This window comes from Schistocerca nitens, chromosome 4 (assembly GCF_023898315.1).
Source record: "Schistocerca nitens isolate TAMUIC-IGC-003100 chromosome 4, iqSchNite1.1, whole genome shotgun sequence".
NCBI classification, from domain to species: domain Eukaryota; kingdom Metazoa; phylum Arthropoda; class Insecta; order Orthoptera; family Acrididae; genus Schistocerca; species Schistocerca nitens.
Genome location: NC_064617.1, coordinates 798,784,704 through 798,797,639, shown reverse-complemented (window position 1 = coordinate 798,797,639; position 12,936 = coordinate 798,784,704).

The window sequence follows — 12,936 nt, the reverse complement described above, 5'->3', positions numbered from 1 at the left end:
GCGAAATATCCTCAGACTTCAGGAAGAATATAATAATTGCAAATCCCAAAGAAAGCAGGTGTTGACAGATGTGAAAATTACCGAACTATCAGTTTAATAAGTCACGGCTGCAAAATACTAACGCGAATTCTTTACAGAGGAATGGAAAAAATAGTAGAAGCTGACCTCGGGGAAGATCAGTTTGGATGCCGTAGAAATATTGGGACACGTGAGGCAATACTGACCCTACGACTTATCTTGGAAGCTAGATTAAGGAAAGGCAAACCTACGTTTCTAGCATTTGTAGACTTAGAGAAAGCTTTTGACAATGTTGACTGGAATCCTCTCTTTCAGATGCTGAAGGTGTCAGGGGTAAAATACAGGGAACGAAAGGCTATTTACAATTTGTACAGAAACCAAATGGCAGTTACAAGAGTTGAGAGGCATGAAAGGGAAGCAGTGGTTGGGAAGGGAGTGAGACAGGGTTGTAGCCTCTCCCCGATGTTGTTAACTCTGTATATTGAGCAAGCAGTGAAGGAAACAAATGAAAAATTCGGAGTAGGTATTAAAATCGATGGAGAAGAAATAAAAACCTTGAGGTTCGCCGATGACATTGTAATTCTGTCAGAGACAGCAAAGGACTTGGAAGAGCAGTTGAACGGAATGGACAGTGTCTTGAAAGGAGGGTATAAGATGAACATCAACAAAAAGCAAAACGAGGATAATGGAATGTAGTCGAATTAAGTCGGGTGATGCTGAGGGAATTAGATTAGGAAATGAGACACTTAAAGTAGTAAAGGAGTTTTGCTATTTTGGGAGCAAAATAACTGATGATGGTCGAAGTAGAGAGGATATAAAATGTAGACTGGCATTGGCAAGGAAAGCGTTTCTGAAGAAGAGAAATTTGTTAACATCGAGTATAGATTTAAGTGTCAGGAAGTCATTTCTGAAAGTATTTGTATGGAGTGTTGCCATGTATGGAAGTGAAACATGGACGATAAATAATTTGGACAAGAAGAGAATAGAAGCTTTCGAAATGTGGTGCTACAGAAGGATGCTGAAGATTAGATGGGTAGATCACATAACTAATGAGGAGGTATTGAATAGGATTGGGGAGAAGAGAAGTTTGTGGCACAACTTGACTAGAAGAAGGGATCGATTGGTAGGACATGTTCTGAGGCATCAAAGGATCACCAATTTAGCACTGGAGGGCAGCGTGGAGGGTGAAACTTGTAGAGGGAGACCAAGAGATGAATACACCAAGAAGATTCAGAAGGATGTAGGTTGCAGTAGGTACCGGGAGATGAAGAAGCTTGCACAGGATAGAGTAGCATGGAGAGCTGCATCAAACCAGTCTCATGACTGAAGACCACAACAACAACAACATGCCGTGTCTAAATCATATTGAATTTAGTTTTGATGTCTTTATCTGATGGTAAACGACCATATCATATGCAGACAGTCTAAGAGGGGCTCTGAGATGATTTTCGAAATCATTGTATAGATTAAGAACGGCAGTAGCCCTATAACACTACCTGGGAACAACACACATCAGTTCGGTTAGTGTAAGAGACTTTCCGTAATTTATTACGAACGGTAGCCTTTCGGACAGGAAATCAAGAATCCAGTCAGACAACTGAAAGGGTACTTATGAAAGGCGCTTATGCAGAACTATGCTAAAAGGTGTCTGAAAATTTAAAAATATGCGATCAACTTGAGATCATCTGGCGATTACGTTCATTACTTTGTGTGAATAAACAGCCAGTTGTGTTTCAGAAGTACAACACTTTCTGAATTCATGATGGTCCATTCGAAAACGAACTCAACATATATCTTTAGTTAGGTAACAAAACGTTTTGAGCTTTAAGGAAATATTTCATCGTAGTTTAAGTGCTCCAACACATTGCTCAGCAGATTTGAACTTCTACCCTGACATCATCATAAAGAAGGACACAATCAGTAAGTTAGTTGTCCAAGGAACAATTGCTAGTGATGTAGGATGTATCAGCTTAATGCAAGGTAAATATCAACCACATTCACATACATTTGAATGTACAGACTTGTTTAATGGCTTTAATGCGGAGAGGATAGGTCAGGTGATCGGCCGAGCCCTTGTCAAAGTAACACTCCCAGCATTTAGCTAAAGTGGTTTAGGAAAACCATGCAAAATATAATTCAGAAAGGCTGTACGTAGCATAAGACTCCATCCTCCATAATCGGAGGACCGTGTGTTAATAAAAACAGTGATACGTCTGTCATGCAATTCCTCTGACATTTGTACCTACTTCCAACAAGTTAGCTTAATAACATAATGCATTGTTCGCTCAGTATTTTCACGCCTTGGGCAACACCGTACACGTGCAGCTGACTTGAAGGCAACGACCGTGCTGCCACGGCTCTCCATACCATCCCATCTGCCTGTTTGATGAACTGTCAGTACTCCCTAACGATGAGTGAGACATATTGTACACTAGCCAATAATGCCATACGATAGCATCCTTGCGTCGTCGGTTTCCACAAATCCACCTTGAGATGTGAAAAACTCTCGAGGTGGTTAGCACTTTTACTAACAGTATGCGATAAGAATGAGAGACGGAACTGCACTCATTTCAAAACAGAAATCGCATAACTGAGACGTTGATTCGATGCATGGAGCTTGGTGTGGTGGCTCAGACCACGAAACGTAAGGCTCCAGTTTCCACCTCTGTCCGGCACAAACAATAAACGTAACATTTTAATTCATTACAAGTTACGTTTACCAAGACAATTGTGTATCTTATGATCACTACGTAGCCGTCAAAACGGCGGGGACAGAAAATAAAGGTGACTTTTTGGTACTATGTCAGTAACGTTCATACCTTTTTAATGCACTAAGGATTTTAATATTAAAAAAATACTGTGAACAAGGGCCGAAATATCTTCGAAGGTGCAGGTCAGTGGTAATTAATAAATAAACTGAAGAAAGATATTTGCAACTTACGAATATACACTCCTGGAAATTGAAATAAGAACACCGTGAATTCATTGTCCCAGGAAGGGGAAACTTTATTGACACATTCCTGGGGTCAGATACATCACATGATCACACTGACAGAACCACAGGCACATAGACACAGGCAACAGAGCATGCACAATGTCGGCACTAGTACAGTGTATATCCACCTTTCGCAGCAATGCAGGCTGCTATTTTCCCATGGAGACGATCGTAGAGATGCTGGATGTAGTCCTGTGGAACGGCTTGCCATGCCATTTCCACCTGGCGCCTCAGTTGGACCAGCGTTCGTGCTGGACGTGCAGACCGCGTGAGACGACGCATCATCCAGTCCCAAACATGCTCAATGGGGGACAGATCCAGAGATCTTGCTGGTCAGGGTAGTTGACTTACACCTTCTAGAGCACGTTGGGTGGCACGGGATACATGCGGACGTGCATTGTCCTGTTGGAACAGCAAGTTCCCTTGCCGGTCTAGGAATGGTAGAACGATGGGTTCGATGACGGTTTGGATGTACCGTGCACTATTCAGTGTCCCCTCGACGATCACCAGTGGTGTACGGCCAGTGTAGGAGATCGCTCCCCCACCATGATGCCGGGTGTTGGCCCTGTGTGCCTCGGTCGTATGCAGTCCTGATTGTGGCGCTCACCTGCACGGCGCCAAACACGCATACGACCATCATTGGCACCAAGGCAGAAGCGACTCTCATCGCTGAAGACGACACGTCTCCATTCGTCCCTCCATTCACGCCTGTCGCGACACCACTGGAGGCGGGCTGCACGATGTTGGGGCGTGAGCGGAAGACGGCCTAACGGTGTGCGGGACCGTAGCCCAGCTTCATGGAGACGGTTGCGAATGGTCCTCGCCGATACCCCAGGAGCAACAGTGTCCCTAATTTGCTGGGAAGTGGCGGTGCGGTCCCCTACGGCACTGCGTAGGATCCTACGGTCTTGGCGTGCATCCGTGTGTCGCTGCGGTCCGGTCCCAGGTCGACGGGCACGTGCACCTTCCGCCGACCACTGGCGACAACATCGATGTACTGTGGAGACCTCACGCCCCACGTGTTGAGCAATTCGGCGGTACGTCCACCCGGCCTCCCGCATGCCCACTATACGCCCTCGCTCAAAGTCCGTCAACTGCACATACGGTTCACGTCCACGCTGTCGCGGCATGCTACCAGTGTTAAAGACTGCGATGGAGCTCCGTATGCCACGGCAAACTGGCTGACACTGACGGCGGCGGTGCACAAATGCTGCGCAGCTAGCGCCATTCGACGGCCAACACCGCGGTTCCTGGTGTGTCCGCTGTGCCGTGCGTGTGTTCATTGCTTGTACAGCGCTCTCGCAGTGTCCGGAGCAAGTATGGTGGGTCTGACACACCGGTGTGAATGTGTTCTTTTTTCCATTTCCAGGAGTGTACACACGTTTGTACTCCAGCTGTATAAATGATCAGTGATTTAAGAAAATTTGGACTGGACCAGAAGTTGAACTTGGATATTCCAATAAACCAAATTTAATCGTTGCCTAAACCACGTCTTTTGTATGTTGCCGCAAGGAAGTAGAGCGGTCAGCTTAAGGCAGGTGGAGACAAGAGTGGGCTAAGGTCGAAACCCGAGGCTTCCCTTTCCCGACTCTGAACTGGCCATTCTGAAATTCTTTTCGGTCAAGAAAATTTGGGATATAATTTTAATACAAATTGTTTCCGTTGCAGAGAATCAATTTAAATAACATAAATCCCCCCCCCCCCAATCAACCAAGGAACTTGCCCGTTGGTAGAAAGGCTTGCTTGCGTGCCTCAGCGATAAAGAGAGGTATGTCTTGAGAGGCCAGACAAACGTGTGGTTAAATTAGAACAAATAAGCCCTCGGTCACAAATATTAAGTCAAAATTGACCAGGTTTCGACGCTACTATGAGCGTCGTCTTCAGAATTAAACTAACTGTTCTAAAACATAATAGGTATATAAGACATTAATAAACTAAAGTGTGTACTGACTGGAAAGAGATGCAGTACTTACAAGTCACTTTCTAAAAAAATCTAAGCCGGAAAGGCGACGTCATGAAAAGTTGTAAATAAGATAAGATGGCGAGCCGCTAAGGGCTGCTCGTACCTGAGTGAACACGGGTTGCAACAAAACTGATTCTGAAGACGACGCTCATAGTAGCGTCGAAACCTGGTCAATTTTGACTTAATATTTGTGACCAAGGGCTTATTTGTTCTAATTTAATTCTTACACGGTCACTGAACCTTAGCAGCTATGTTCAAAGTTTTACAAACGTGTGGTTCCTGAAGATGGGCAGCAACTTTTTCAGTAGTTGCAGGGGCCACAGTCTGGATGGTTGACTGATGTAGCCTCGTAACATCAACCAAAACGGCCTTGCTGTACTGGTACTGCGAACGGCTGAAAGCAAGAGGAAACTACAGCAGTAATTTTTCCCGAGGGCAGCAGCTTTATTTCATCTATATGGATACCCTGCAAATCACATTGCCTGGAAGAGGGTTCAGCGAACCACCTTCACAATTCTCTATTATTCCAATCTCATATAGCGCGTGGAAAGAACGAATACCTATATCTTCCCGTACGAGCTCTGATTTCCCTTATTTTCTCGTGGTGATCCTTTCTCCGTATGTAGGTCGGTGTCAACAAGATATTTTTGCATTCGGAGGAGAAAGTTGGTGATTGGAATTTCATGAGAAGATTCTGTCGCAACGAAAAACGCCTTTCTTTTAATGATGTCCAGCCCAAATACTGTATCATTTCTGTGACACTCTCTCCCATATTTCGCGATACAAAACGTGCTGCCCTTCTTTGAACTTTTTCAACTGTTAAGGATCCCACACCGCGCAGAAATAAACTAAAAGAGGACGGACAAGTGTAGTGTAGGCAGTCTCCTTAGTAGATCTGTTACATTTTCTAAGTGTCCTGCCAATAAAACGCAGTCTTTAGTTAACCTTCCCCACAACATTATCTATGTGTTCCTTCCAATTTAAATTGTTCATAATTGAAAGTCCTAGGTATTTAGTTGAATTTCGGATTTTAGATTTGACGGATTTATCGTGTAACCGAAGTTTAGCGAAATCCTTCTAGCATTCATGTGGATGATCTAACACTTTTCGTTATTTAGGGTCAACTGCCAATTTTAGCACCATTCACATATCTTTCATACATCTTTTTGCAATTTTTTAAATCTTCTGATGAGTTTCTTAGTCGAAACACAGAAGCATCGTCTGCAAATAACTTCAGACAGCTGCTCAGATTGTCTCCCAAATCATTTATATAGATAAGGAACAGTAAAAGGCCTATACACTACCTTGGGGAACGTCAGAAATCACTTCTGTTTTACTCGATGACTTTCCGTGAATTACTACGAACTGTGACCTCTCCGACAGGAAGTCATAAATCCAGTCACATAACTGAGACGATATTCCACACCCACGTAATTTCACTACAAGCCGCTTATGTGGAACTGTGTCAAAAGCCTTCCGGAAATCCAGAAATACGGAATAGATTCGAAATCCCTTGTCAAAGGCACTCAACACTTCATGCGTTTAAAGAGCTAGTTGTGTTTCACAAGAACGATGTTTTCTAAACCCATGTTGACTGTGTGTCCATAGACCGTTTTCTTCGAGGTAATTCATAATATTCGAACAAAATATATGTTCCAAAATCCTGCTGCATATAGACGTTAATGATATGGGCCTGTAATTAAGTGGATTACTCCTACCAGCTTTCTTGAATACTGGTGTGACCTGTGCAACTTTCCAGTCTTTGGGTACGGATCATTCGTCGAGCGAACGGTTGCATATGATTGTTACGTATGGAGTTAAAGCATCAGCATACTCTGAAAGGAACCTAAGTGGTATACAGTCTGGACCAGAAGACTTGCTTTTACTAAGTGATTTATGTTGCTTCACTATCCGAGGGTATTTACTTCTACGTTACCCATGTTGGCAGCTGTTCTTGGTTCGAATTCTGGAATATTTACTTCGTATTCTTTTGTGAAGACATTTCGGAAGGCTGTGTTTAGTAACTCTGCTTTGGCAGCACTGTCTGCGCTAATATCTCCATTGCTATCGCGCAGAGAAGGCATTGATTTTTTTCTTGCCGGTAACATACTTCACATACGACCAGAATCTCTTTGGATTTTCTGCCAGGTTTCGAGACAAAGTTTCGTAGTGGAACCTGGAACTCGCTTTGAAGTCCGCGCTAAATTTCGAGCTGTAAAAGATCGACAATCTTGGGTATTTTGTGTCTGTTTAAATTTGGCATGTTTGTTTCGTTGTTTCTGCAACAGTCTTCTGACCCGTTTTGTGTACCAAGGAGGATCAGCTCCGTTGTTTGTTAATTTATTTGGTACAAATCTTTTAGTTGCTGCCGACACAATTTCTTCGAATTCAAGCCACATCTGGTCTTCACTTATATTATTAATTTGGAAGGAGTGAAGATTGTCTCTCAGGAAGACGTCAAGTGAATTTTTATCTGCTTTTTTGAATAGGTATATTTTTCGTTTATTTTTGGCGAATTTGGGGGTTTCAATATGCTCGTTATTAACTCAAGATTATTTGTTGCTAAGAGGTCAAGTATGCTTTCACAAACGTTTACTTTTCGCGTGGGCACATGAACTAACTGCTCGAAATAATTTTCAGAGAATGCATTTAGTGCAATTTCGGATGATGTGTTATGCTTACCTCCGGAATTAAACTATATGGTTTAATGATTATGGCATCCTCTTGGGTAAAATATTCAGCAGGTAAAATAGTCCGCCTTTCGGATCTCTGGAAGGGGGCTGCTCAGGAAGACGTCGTTATCAGGAGAAATAAAACTGGCGTTCTACGGATCGGAGCGTGGAATTTCAGGTTCCTTAATGGGGGAGATAGGTTAGAAAATTTAAAAAGGGAAATGGATAGGTTAAAGTTAGATGTAGTGGGAAGTAGTGAAGTTCGCTGGCAGGAGGAACAGGACTTCTGATCAGGTGAATAAAGGTTCAGAAATACAAAATCAAATAGAGATAATGTAGGAGTGGTTTTAATAACGAATAAAAAATAGGAACGCGGTTAACCTACTATGAACAGCATAGTGAATGCGTTACTGTAGACACGAGGCCCACACCCAACACAATAGTAAAAGTTTAAGTGCCAACTACCTACGCATATGACGAGGAGATTGAGGAAATGTATGATGAGATAAAAAAATTGTTCAGATAGTTAAGGGAGACCAAAATTTAATAGTCATGGGGGACTGGATTTCGATAGTATGAAAAGGAAGAGAAAGAAAGGTAATAGATGAATATGGAGTGAGGGAAAGGAATGAAAGAAGACGCTGACTGGTAGAATTTTGCAAAGAGTACAATTTAATTATAGCTAATGCTTGGTTTCAGAATTTTGGGTCAAAATGGTTCAAATGGCTCTGAGCACTATGGGACTCAACATCTGTGGTCATAAGTCCCCTAGAACTTAGAACTACTTAAACCTAACTAACCTAAGGACATCACACACATCCATGCCCGAGGCAGGATTCGAACCTGCGACCGTAGCAGTCGCGCGGTTCCTGACTGAGCGCCTAGAACCGCTAGACCACCGCGGCCGGCTCAGAATTTTGAAAGAAGGTTGTACATGTGGGAGGGACCTAGAGACGCCGGAATGTTTCAGACTGGTTATATAATGGTAAGATAGAGATTTAGGAACCAGGTTTTAAATTGTAAGACATTTCCAGGGGCAGAAGTGGATTCTGACCACAATTTATTGGTTATGAACTGCAGATTAAAATGGAAGAAACTGCAGAAAGGCAGGAATTTAAGGAGAGAGTATCTGGATAAACTAAAAGGATCAGAAGCTGTAGAGAGTTTCAGAGGGAGCTATAGGGAACGATTGACAAGGACAGAGAAAAGGAATATAGTAGAAGAAGAATGGGTAGCTTTGAGAGATGAAATTGTGAAGCCAGCAGAAGATCAAGTAGGTAAAAAGACGAGGGCTAGTAGAAATCCTTGGGTAACACAAGAGATACTGAATTTAATCGATGAAAGGAGAAAATGTAAAATGCAGTAAATGAAGCGAGCGAAAGGCAGTACAAACTTGTAAAAAATGAGATCGACAGGGAGTGCAAAATGACTAAGCAGGAATGGCTAGTGGACAAATGTAAGGACGTAGAACCATATATCACTAGATGTAAGACAGATGATGCCTACAGGAAATTTGAAGAGAACCACTTGAAGAGAACCACCTGTATGAATATCAAGAGCTCAGACGGAAAAAACAGTCGTAAGCAAAGAAGAAAAAGCAGAAAGATGGAAGGAGTATATAGATGGTCTATACAAGGGAGTTGTAATTGAGGGCAATGTTATGTAAATGGAAGAAGATGTAGATGAAGATGAGAAATGATACTGCGTGAAAAATTTGACAATGCACTGAAAGACTTAAGTCGAAACAAGGTTCCGGGGGTAGACAACATTCTGTTAGAGCTACTGATAGCCTTAGAAGAGCCGGCTACGACAAAAATCTTCCTTCTGGTGAGCAAGATGTATGAGACAGGCGAAGTATCCTCCGACTTCAAGAAGAATATAATTCTTCCAATTCCGAAGAAAGCTGGTACTGACATGTGTGAAAATTACAGAACTATCAGATTAATAAGTCACGTTTTCTGATTACTAACACGAATCCTTTACAAAAGAACGGAAAAACTGGTAGAAGCCGACCTCAGTGAAGATCAGTTTGAATTACGAAGAAATGTATGAACACGCGAGGCACTACTGACCCTACGACTTGTCATAGAAGGTATGCTAAGGAAAGGGAAACCTACGTTTATAACATTTGTAGACTTAGAAAGAGCTTTTAACAATGTTGAATGGAATACTCTTTCTAATTCTACAGATGGTAGGGGTGAAATACAGGGAGCGAAGGCTATCTACAATTTATACAGAAACCAAATGACGACCCACCACGGTAGCCGAGAGCGCTAACGCCCTGCTTCCTGGACTCGGGTAGGCGCGCCGGCCCCGGATCGAATCCGCCCGGCGGATGAACGACGACGGCAGGTGTGCCGACCAGCCTGGATGTGGTTTTTAGGCGGTTTTCCACATCCTACTAGATGAATACCGGGCTGGTCCCCACGTCCGCCTCAGTTACAAGACTCACAGAAATCTGAAACACGTTCACACTGTTTCACGATTTACACTAGATGCAGACAGCTGGGGTACACGAATTCCGTCCCAGGGGCATGGGGTGGCGGAGGAAAGGGCATCCAGCCACCCCTTAATATTGACCATGCCACATCCGTACTTAAACCTGCTGACCCTGCGCACAATGCGGGATAAAGGCAGTAGCAAAAGAAAGAAAGAAATCAATTGGCAGTTATAATATTCGAGGAGCACGGAAGGGAAGCAGTGGTTGAAAAGGGAGTGAGACAGGTTTGTAGCCTATCCCTGATGTTATTCAATGTGTACATTGAGTAAGGAGTAAAGGAAACAAAAGAAAAATTTCGAGTAGGATTTAAAGTCCAGGGAGAAGAAATAAAAACTTTGAGGTTTGCCGATGACATTGTAATTCTGTCAGGTACAGTAAAGGACTTGGAAGAGCAGTTGAACGGAACGGACAGTGTCTTGAAAGGAGTATACGATAAACGTAAACAGAAGCAAATGGTTCAAATGGCTCTGAGCACTAAGGGACTTAACTTCTGAGGTCATCAGTCCCCTAGAACTTAGAGCTACTTAAACCTAACTAACGTAAGGACATCACACACATCCATGCCCGAGGCAGAACTCGAACCTGCGACCGTAGGGTCACACGGTTCCAGACTGGAGCGCCTAGATCCGCTCGGCCACTCCGGCCGGCTAAACAGAAACAATACGAGGATTAGGAAATGTAGTCGAATTAAATCAGGTGATGCTGAGTGAATCAGATTAGGAAATGAGACACTGATGAGTTCTGCTATTTGGGAAGCAAAGTAACTGATGGAGTTTGAAGTAGGGAGGATATAAAATGTAGACTGGCAATAGTAAGAAAAGCATTGCTGAAGAAGGAAAATTTGTTTACATCGAGTCTAGATTTAAGTGTCAGTAAGTCCTTTCTGAAAGTATTTGTTTGGAGTGTAGCCATGTATGAAGTGAAACATGGACTACAAACAGTTTAGAGAAGAAGAGAATAGAAGCTTTTGAAATGTGGTGCTAAAGAAGAATGCTGAAGATTAGATGGGTACATCACATAACATGACGAGGTACTGAACAGAATCGGGGAGAAGAGAAATTTGTGGCACAACTTGACTAGAAGAAGGGATCGGTTGGTAGGACATATTCTGAGGCATCAAGGGATCACCAATTTAGTATTGGAGGGCAGCGTGGAGCGTAAAAATCGTAGAGGGAGGCCAAGAGATGAATACACTAAACAGATTCAGAAGGATGTAGGTTGCAGTAGGTACTGGGAGATGAAGAAGCTTGCACAGGATAGAGTAGCATGGAGAGCTGCATCAAACCAGTCTCTGGACTGAAGACCACAACAATAACAACACCTGAAAGTATGTGTATGATAAGTAGCCTTCTACGGCAGTGAAACGTGAGCGATAAGCTGTTCAGACAAGATGAGAATAGAAGCTTTTGAAATGAGTCCTACAACCTGACTAGAAAAAGTAATCGCTTGGTAGAACACATGATGAGCCATCAAGGTATCATCAACTTAGTACTGGAGGGAGGCGTGGGGGGTAAGAATCGTAAAGGGAGACCAAAAAATGAATACAGTAATCAGATTCAGAAGTATGTAGGTTGCAGTATTTACTTGGAAATGAACAGGTTTGCTCAGGATAGCGTTGCTTGGAGAGCTGCATGAAACAGTCTTTGAACTGAAGACCACAACAACAAAGCACACCAACATGAAATAAAATTTGAGCACATTTATTTCGTACATCCATCTTCCAACAGAGAGGTGAACTCAAAAACATCGAAGAAAAAATGTGAATATGGAAATTGCTACAATTATATTGCTTAGCCCATGACCACACATTTGAAAGAAATCAAAATAATGATGTACACAAATTCTTCAAGCCACCCCCCACGCGCTTCCCATCTGCGGACATTGTTCATTGGTATCTTGTCGACAACAGTTTCACCTACTGTCAAGGCGCAGTAGTGAGTCGTCTTCTACCTGGTAGTCCCCAACTGCGTGAGGGGTTCATGAAGCCCAGCGCAAATATTTTGCGAAGATTCCAGAATGAGATGTTCACTCTGCAGCGGAGTGTGCGCTGATATGAAACTTCCTGGCAGATTACAACTGTGTGCCGGACCGAGACTCGAAAGTCTGGAAGGTAGGAGACGAGATTCTGACAGAAGTAAAGCTGTGAGGACGGGGCGTGAGTCGTGCTTGGGTAGCTCAGTTGATGCCGGCACGGTAGCTCAGCGTGTTCGGTTAGAGGGTTAGCTACCCTCTGTAATAAAAAACTGAGTGAATGGATCAGCTAAGAACAAAAACGGAACAAATGCAACGATCAACGACGAACAAAATGAGATTGAAGAAAAAAAAAGAAAAAAACGTTGGTAGAGCACTTGCCCGCGAAAGGCAAGGTCCCGAGTGCGAGTCTCGGTCGGGACACAGTTTTAATCTGCCAGGAAGTTTCATTTTGCGAAGAGTTTTTAATAGCGAAGAGTGGATTCAAGTGTGCTACGATTCTCTTGGACGTATTTCCAATACAAACAATCCTGTTGGCAGAACATCCGCAACTGAGCATTACAACAGAGTTTGAAAATACCGCTTCAGCTGTAAATTACTGTATTTTCACTCGACCGGTTTCGGACTGTTATAAGCCCATTCTCAGGTGTCGTAGCTGTGCTGTGGTCCCCGAGCGCCGCGTGTACCAGGCGCACTGTGCTGCCTACGAGCGGAGAACATGGAGTTCTCCGCTCATAGGCAGCACACCGAAAATCCTCTATCCTGCGCAGTTCGATGCGGTCGCACACAACTCGAGTATATGTCGTTTTTGGAAACC